Here is an 8,907-nt window from a genome sequence, read left to right on the forward strand (position 1 = left end):
TCCCACTTTCAGCCCGGTGGTTTGCAAGCCCTGCTGGGCAGCCTCAGCAGCAACTAGTTGGGCAGGGTTAATTCGAGAGAGGGCGGGCTTCTGCAGAGAATGTAGCGGTGGGAGGTGCCATTGCTCAGCAGTGGGAGAGGTGAAGCTACGGGGCTGGAATGGAAGCTGCAGTTTCTGTGCCCCATCGCTGCCCTGTCCCCACTGGATCTCGCTTTGTTCTTGTGCCTCTGTCTCTGCCTCCCCACAGGGATGTAGTTTTGCGTTCCTTAGGCCCTGTCTCCTGTGCTGCTGGAAGGGATATTAATCAGCCCAGTTGCCTCTTACCTCCAACCGAATTCCTGCGCTGGGACTTGAAGTCCTCAGAGCTCATAAATGTAGTTGTCCTTACCCTCTAGCGTCCAGGAAGATTTAACCCCAACCCCCTCGGAAGGCCTTGGTCACACGATGCCTAGTCACGAATCCTACCCAGAATTCGGAGACGGGACAGGCCAATTTCAGGACGCAGGGCAACCTTCCAGAACCTTCTTTACAGACTGCCTTTCTTGGGCCCAATTATATTATTACTGGGAAGGAAGAAGGCACTTCCCTTACCGCTATTCACTGTATGGGTTTACTGGGGCTACACCCTGCTGGTGTAGGACTCTATCCCTGAAAAGCTGAGGACAAAGGGTCTACACGCTGGGATGCAGGAATAAAGTATGGATTAAATTAACTCTAGAATGGCTCAGGGAGCAATGCCAAGAACACTGTGTGTAGAGGGTTATGGGGAATGAAAGTGCACAGCTGGTGCTGGTGAAATGGCTGATCCTAAGGGGTGGGGTGTGTATGTGTGTGTGGGGGGGGGGGGTAAGTAAGGTGAGGGGACTTAATCCACAGAGGTTGAGCACTGGCAATGAGCTATGAGAGGAAGGAAGGCAGGGTCACTCAGCCCAGGCTTGGGCTGAATGAGGTCCAAAGCAAGTTCAGGCTCAGATAAATGACAAAGGCTATGCCTTTCTTTGAAACTAATGGGCTTCCACCCGGTCCCCACTTAAAAAACCTGGTGCATAAACTGTACCTGATAGATTAAATAGAGAAGGTAGACTGGAGACCGGAATGGCAGGGCACAAGCTTTATTGGAGGAAAGGGTACCTCTGCCGGCTGCTTCCACGGAGAGGAGCGGAAGAGAGCGAGCGAGGGGCTTACAAGCACCTTTAAGGATTGAGGGCAGGCTTAGGGCACTCAGCACAACGCTGATTGATTAGGGACCTAGGTACTTAGGAATGGAGGCTTAGGGTATTTGGCAGATGCTGATTGGTGGTTCAGAGCTCAGGAATGTCTGGCTGCAGGTGGGGTTTATGTCTGTCCATCAACTGGAGAAGGGAGGATCTATCAGTATCACCTTGGCTTGGACTGGCTTTGTCATAGCACATATGCCTTTTTTATAAATTAAGTCATCTTGAAGTGGCTCTGCCACAGGTCTCTCTTCCAGCAAGCATCATCCACCACCTTTGGGTGAGCACACCTTCTTGCAGTTGAACCGTTTTTTCTACCTGATGACTGACTATGTGTGACCTTAGATGTCCTCCCTCCCCCCATTTTGGTGTAGTCCTGACTTTTCCAGGCAGTTTTTGATGATCAGATTTCCCTGAATCAATTCTTCTGCTGTTAGGTAGAAACAAAAAAAAAAAACAAAAAAAAAAAAAAAAAACAAAACGCATTTATGTTGCAATGTTGGCTGCTGAGTTGAGTTCTGACTTAGTCTTAGATTTTTCAAGATCTTCTTTGTGTTCTTTCTTAAGTAATTTTACTATCTTTTGCTCTCCCTTGATTTCTTCACATTGAGAACTTCTTCGGTTTCTTCCTCCTTGTCCTGGAAGCTCAGCAGGTTGGCCTGTGGCACCCCTTTGTTCTCCGCGGGCTCCTGCACTGTTTCAGCCTGTTGCTGGGGTCGGCACCGCTGCCCAGGAAGCAGCCCCCGGCCTCGGCTCCATTGCCCGTGCTCAGCAGTCGAAGGCTCGGGGGCACCCCTCCCCCCTTGGGGGCCCCGTCGCCCGGTTCCTTGCTGGCGCCTGGCTGGCTGGTGTCCGGCAGGGGCTCCTGCTCCTCGTCGCGTTCCTCCAGTCTGGAGCTTTTTTTCTCCTTCCTGCTAGGGGAGTCTAGCATCAGAGTCAACAGACTGTCCTCTGCGCGCAATGTGCGCGACTCCGGGGGCTCCGCTTTTCGCCGCTCCCCCAGGAAATTTTGTTTCTTCCCGTCAGGGCAATACAGCATCAGAGTCAACATTCTGTCCTCTGCTCCATTTTTCGCCGCTCCCCTGGGATTCCGCCACACAGCCCCGTTTCCCCCTGCCTGAGCCGGCTGGGACTCCTCTTTCCTTCCCTCCAGTGCAATCCCGCATCAGAGTCAACATTCCTTCCCTTGCAAGCAATGTGCGCGACTCCAGGGGCTCGGCCTTTCGCCGCTTTCCCAGGACTCCACCTCACAGCCCCGTCTCCCTCTGCTTGAGCTTGGGTCCCCAGGGATTGGCCCAGAACTGGAGTTCGGGCAGTCGGGAGTGGGGCCCAGCACAGCCGGAGGCTTTGTTTCTTCCCACTAGGGCAATCCAGCATCAGAGTCAACATTCCGTCCTCTGCGTGCAATGTGCGCGACTCCCGGGGCCCTGCTTCTCGCCGATCCCCTGGGATTCCACCTCACAGCCCCGTCTCCCCCTGCCCGAGCCTGGGTCTCCAGGGTCTGGCCCATAACTGGGGCTCATCGCTACGGATTCGGGGGTTCAGCCCAGGCTGGGGGTTTTATTTCCTTCCTGCTAGGGAACGCCGGGCAGGCACCCAGCCTTCTCCTCCTCTCTGGCTGCGGCCTCTCCGTGCGAGCGAGCTGGTGCGCAGCATGTCTCCGTACCTTAGGCTTTTTTCAGCTCCTCTGATTTTCCTTCTGGTTTTCTCTTTCCTTCTTGTTGTAGAATTTTCAGTCAGTCGACTACCTGTAGCTCTGGGCGATGTCCACTCTACATTTTAGTTGTATTCCATTGAAATTGTTGTGTGCTGCTGCAGTTAGGTGTCTACCTAAGCAGCCATCTTGGATCCTCCTCTGTCTTCTTGTTTTGTTGATGGTTTCCTTCAATGTACAGAACTATTTAGTTTTATAAAGGCCTATTTTATTTTATTTTATTTTTTAAATCAATCTTTTTTGTTCATATTATTACAAAGGTTCCCCATCTCTCCCCCCCTCCACCAGGCTCCCACCCTCCCCTCCCCTCCTCCCTACCCCCATTGTCCTCATCCACAGGTGCACAGTTTATGTTCAGTCTCTTCCCCCCTCCACCATCCCCTCTTTCCCCGAGAACAGTCAGTCCACTCCCCTCCCACATCGAGGACTCCACTACAATGAACAGCTATCATTGTTCATCAGGTTTTTCAATCTCCTTCTCCCTGCCGCTGCCGTTGTTGTGTTTTTTTTGTTTGTTTGTTTGTTTTATCAATAAACTTTTACACTTCTAGGAATAAACTTTAAAATCTAATAATTTCAAACCTTGTTTTTTTCCTGCCCTGGGAATTGAGAAGCAAACTTGTTTACATGTAAACTTGTCCTTAAGATATCAAAAGGTGTAGCCATTCAAGTGTAAATGGACACATTGTTTAAGGATAGCTGCTGGTTGGAATTGGATTACCTGTTCTGGGTGGGAAGGGCTTGTCTTCCCCATTCTCCATTAAAATTAAGGTGTTAGCTTTAAAACCTCTTTTTGGCAAGAGACCTTAAACTTTCAGAACTTTAAATTTTTCAGATAGTAAATCAGTTACTTAGCATTTTCTCAAATCAATAATACCTCCACATGCCCAAGGATACACTTCACACAAAAGACATTTCCAAATAGGTCAACCAACCTCATCCAGGCCGCACACAAGGCACTCACAGATCAACACCCCAGTGCTATACTAACTCAACACAACCAGATCTAAGCCTTCATCACTTGATTCAGCAGACCCTCAAGTTCCCCCAAAAGTTTCCAGCCATGTCTGAGAGGCAGCCTTGGGGCGGGGGCAGGCGAGGAGCAAGCTGTTCCAGGCCTGGCTGCTCTGGGCCTGGCCTCTGTTGCTCTGGTCCATTCCACAACCAGCTGCTCTGGGTCTGGCCACTGCTGCTCCGGGCCTGGCCGCTCCGGGTCTGGCTGCTGCTGCTCCTGGCCTGGCCGCACCCAATCCGGCTGCTCTGGGCCTGGCTGCTCTAGGCCCGGCCACTCCAGGCCTGGCCACCCCCGGCCTGGCTGCTGCAGCTCCAGACCTGGCCGCACCCGACCCGGCTGCTCTGGGCCCGGCTGCTCCGGGCCCAGCCGCTCCGGGCCTGGCCGCTCTCGGCCTGGCTGCTGCTGCTCTGGGCCTGGCTGCTCCCGACCCGGCTGCTATGGGCCCGGCTGCTCCGGGCCTGGCTGCTCCAGGTCTGGCCGCTCCTGGCCTGGCAGCTGCTGCTCTGGGCCTGGCCACTCCCGACCCGGCTGCTATGGGCCCGGCTGTTCCAGGCCCGGCCGCTTCGGGCCTGGCCGCTCCTGGCCTGTCTGATGCTGCTCCGGGCCTGGCTGCACCCGACCCAGCTGCTCTGGGCCCGACTGCTCCAGGCCCGGCTGCTCTGGGCCTGGCCGCTCCCGGCCGGGAAGCTGCTGCTCTGGGCCTGGCTGCTCCCAACCCGGCTCTCTGGGCCCAGCTGCTCCGGGCCCAGCCTCTCCGGGCCTGGCCACTCCCGACCTGGCTGCTCCAAGTATGGTTGCTGCTGCTCTGGGCCTGGCCGCTCCTGACCTGGCTGCTCTGGGCCCGGCTGCTCCGGGCCCGGCCGCTCCGGGTCTGGCCGCTCCTGGCCTGGCAGCTGCTGCTCTGGGCCTGGCTGCTTCTGACCCGACTGCTCCGGGCCTGGCCTCTCCAGGCCTGGCCGCTCCCGACCTGGCTGCTCCAAGCATGGTTGCTGCTGCTCTGGGCCTCGCTGCTCCCGACCTGGCTGCTCTGGGCTCGGCTTCTCCGGGCCCAGGCACTCCGGGCCAGGGTGCTCCTGGACTGGCCACCCTGGGCTTGGCCGCCTCCGCCTCAGGCCTGGCTGCCACTGCCCCAGGTCTGGCTGCTCCAGGTCTGGCTGTTGCTGCTCTGGTTCTGGCTGCTGCTGCTCTGGGGCCTGGCTGTTGCTGCTCCGGGCCCGGCTGCCACTGCCTTGTGCCTGGCCACTCTAGGCCTGGCCGCCGCCGTTCCAACATTCTGTCCCTTTTTTAAAAAAACACATTTATGTTGCAATGTTGGCTGCTGAGTTGAGTTCTGACTTAGTCTTAGATTTTTCAAGATCTTCTTTGTATTCTTTCTTAAGTAATTTTACTATCTTTTGCTATCACTTGATTTCTTCACATTGAAAACTTCTTCGATTTCTTCCTCCTTGTCCTGGAAGCTCAGCAGGTTGGCCTGTGGCACCCCTTTGTTCTCCGCAGGCTCCTGCGTGGCTGCAGCCTGTTGCTGGGGTCAGTGTCGCCCAGGAAGCAGCCCTCAGCCTCGGCTCCGTGGCCCGCGCTCAGCGGTTGAAGGCCCAGGGGCACCCCCCCTCCCAGGGGCCCCATCGCCCGGCTCCTTGCTGGCGCCCAGCTGGCCAGTGTCCGGCAGGGGCTCCTGCTCCTCGTCGCGTTCCTCCGAGTCTGTAGCTTTTTTTCTCCTTCCCGCTAGGGGAGTCTAGCATCAGAGTCAACAGACTGTCCTCTGTGCACAATGTGCGCGACTCTGGGGGCTCTGCTTTCTGCTGCTCCCCTGGGATTCTGCCTTACAGCCCCGTCTCCCCCTGCCTGAACCTGGGTCCCCAGGGTCTGGCCTAGAACTGGGGTTCAGAGCAGTTGAAACTGGGGCCCAGCACGGCCGGAGCTCCTGTTTCCTTCCCACCAGGGCAATCCAGCATCAGAGTCAGCATTCCTTCCCTTTCACACAATGTGCGCGACTCTAGGGGCTCGGCCTTTCGCCCCTCCCCCAGGACTCCACCTCACAGCCCCGTCTCCCTCTGCTTGAGCCTGGGTCCCCAGGGATTGGCCTAGAACTGGGGTTCAGAGCAGTCGGGACAGGGGCTCAGCACCGCCGGAGGTTTTGTTTCTTCCCGCCAGGGCAATCCCGCATCAGAGTCAACATTCCGTCCTCTGTGCGCAATGTGCGCGACTCCGGGGGCTCCGCTTTTCGCCGCTCCCCTGGGATTCCGCCTCACAGCCCCGTCTCCCCCTGCCCAAGCCTGGGTCCCCAGGGTCTGGCCCAGAACTGGGGCTCAGCACTGCTGGTTCTGGGGTTCAGCCCAGTCCGGGGCTTTTATTTCCTTCCTGCTAGGGAACGCCTTCTCCTCCTCTCCGGCTGTGTCCTCTCTGCGCACGAGCAGCATGTTTCCGTACCTTAGGCTTTTTCAGCTCCTCTGATTTTCCTTCTGGTTTTCTCTTTCCTTCTTGTTGTAGAATTTTCAGTCAGTCGACTACCTGTAGCTCTGGGCAATGTCCACTCTACATTTTAGTTGTATTCCATTGAAACTGTTGTGTGCTGCTGCGGTTAGGTGTCTACCTGAGCAGCCATCTTGGATCCTCTCTCATAAAGTCCCATTTAAAAAAAATTTTTTGCTTATGTTTCATTTGCACAAGTGTATATAACTAAAAGAGTATTACTAAGACTGATTGGTGTCAGACAGTTTGCTACCTATGTTTTCTTCTAGGAGTTTTATGGGTTTTGGTCTTACAGTTAAGTCTTAAATCTATTTTGAATTTATATTTTTGTAGATGGTGTAAGAGAGTGGTACAATTTCATTTTTTCCATGTAATTGTTTAGTTAATCAGCACCACGTATTGAAGAGATTGTCTTTTCTCCATTGTATATTCCTGACTCCTTTGTTGTGAGTTAATTGACCACACAAGTGAGGGTTTATTTCTGGGCTTTATATTCTATTGCATTTATCTATTTGACTGTTTTAGTGTGAGTACCTCAGTTTTATTTTTATTTATTTTTTAAATATATATTTTATTGCTTTTTTACAGAGAGGAAGAGAGAGGGATAGAGAGCCAGAAACATCAATGAGAAAGAATCATCCACCAGCTGCCTCTTGCACACCCCCTACTGGGGATGTGCCCGCAACCAAGGTACATGCCCTTGATCAGAATTGAACCCGGGACCTCTTAGTCCGCAGGCCGATGCTCTATCCACTGAGCAAAACCAGTTTTGGTGAGTACCACACAGTTTTAATTATAATAGTTTTGCAACATAGTTTGAAACCAGGGAGTGTTATATTTTCCACTTCGTTCTTTCTCAAGTTCACTTTGGCTATTTGTAGTACCATATACATTTTAGGATTTAGTGTCCTAGTTCTGAGAAGAATGTCATTCATAATTTAAAATTTTTTTATCCTCATGTGAGGATATGCTTATTAATTTCAGAGAGAGAGAGAGAGAGAGAGAGAGAGAGAGAGAGAGAGAAACATTTAGTGAAATAATTTAATCAATTGATTGCCTCCTGAACACTCTTCTACTAGGGAATTGAACCTGTAATCTAAATATGTGTCTATTCATATTTTGATAGGAATTTAATTAAATCTATAGATTTCTTTGAATAATTATGGTCATTTAATACTATTAATTCTGCCAAGCCATGAGCATGATATATTCATTTATTTATTTGATTCTTCTTTGATTTCTTTCTTCCATATCTTATAGTTTTCAAAGTAGAGGCCTTTTACCTTCTTGGTTAAATTTATTCTTAGGTATTTTAATCTTTTGATGCAATTTATATATATAAAAAGCCAGTCGGGGGTGGGGCCAGCCAGCCAACCGGCCCTGCCCCTGATTGCCCCCCAACCCCAATAGGGGTGGGGCTGGCTGGCCAACTTCCTGCAGCCCCTCCCACAGCCAGCTGACCCCCATGGGCCCCTACCATCCCTCCCCATGCTATAGATCCTGGTTATGTTCTAGGAGACTGGATACTCCAGTCCTGTGGTGGAGCTGTCTCTATTTTCTTTCTTCTTTTGGCTTTGTCACCATCCCAAGAATTACTTCTCCTCTGACCTTATGCCATAAGGCCATCTCCTCTGATATGAGTGCATGTGTCTGTGTGTATCCCCAGAGGAAATGACCCCACATGAGGTTGGTGGTTGCATGTCTCTCATCTCAAAACAAATACCATCTGCAGAGCGAAGCCCTGGTTTAGGAAAGCCAAACTCTCCCTTCATGTTAGCATTCTGCCTCTGAGTAGCCTGAGCCTATCCCTGCCCCTCTCTGGTCTTCAGTTTCACAATTGTGCATAGATGCATTGAGCAAGAAACTGCAGAAACTTGCACCCAGTCGATAGGCAGTCCAGACTACCAGATCTCTGGGAAAGGTGTTGTTGGGAGTGCCAGGAGCATCCTCTGACCTTCCTCAGAGGTTGGTGGTGCTCCAACAATTTTTTAGGCTCCCCTTATTTGCAGCCATGAAAGGATTTTAGCATTACTTAACCTTGTAAACAAGAGAGGAGAGGTAGTTCCTCAAAGAGAAACTGAGGCTCAGCAAATACTAGAAAGTGACATGTATGTGGAATGGGTAAAGGTATGGGGTGTTTAGAATACTATGTGTGATGTCACCATTGCATCCACCATGGTGGATATGAGAATGTCCCCCAGGGATGGGAAGTTACTCATCTAAGTTCACAAAATTTGAAGGCAAAGCTAGAAATTTCCTTAAGATTGGATGATTCAGGTACAAAGAAGTGGTAGATCACTGTCACTCTTGTTATGCCCAGATTTCGTGATCCCAAAGGACCACCAGGGAGCCGAGTCTGATGCAATAACAGAAAGCCTTTATTCCATGCTAGCATGGGCTCTGTCCCACTTACACCAACAACGGCGTGGCGGAAGAGCCCGAGCTTCAACAGATCAAGGGGTTTATAGGAGTAGTGATGTCACTGCTTTGGTTGA

This window comes from Pipistrellus hanaki (assembly GCF_964339955.1).
Source record: "Pipistrellus hanaki genome assembly, chromosome: 3".
Lineage (NCBI taxonomy): Eukaryota > Metazoa > Chordata > Mammalia > Chiroptera > Vespertilionidae > Pipistrellus > Pipistrellus hanaki.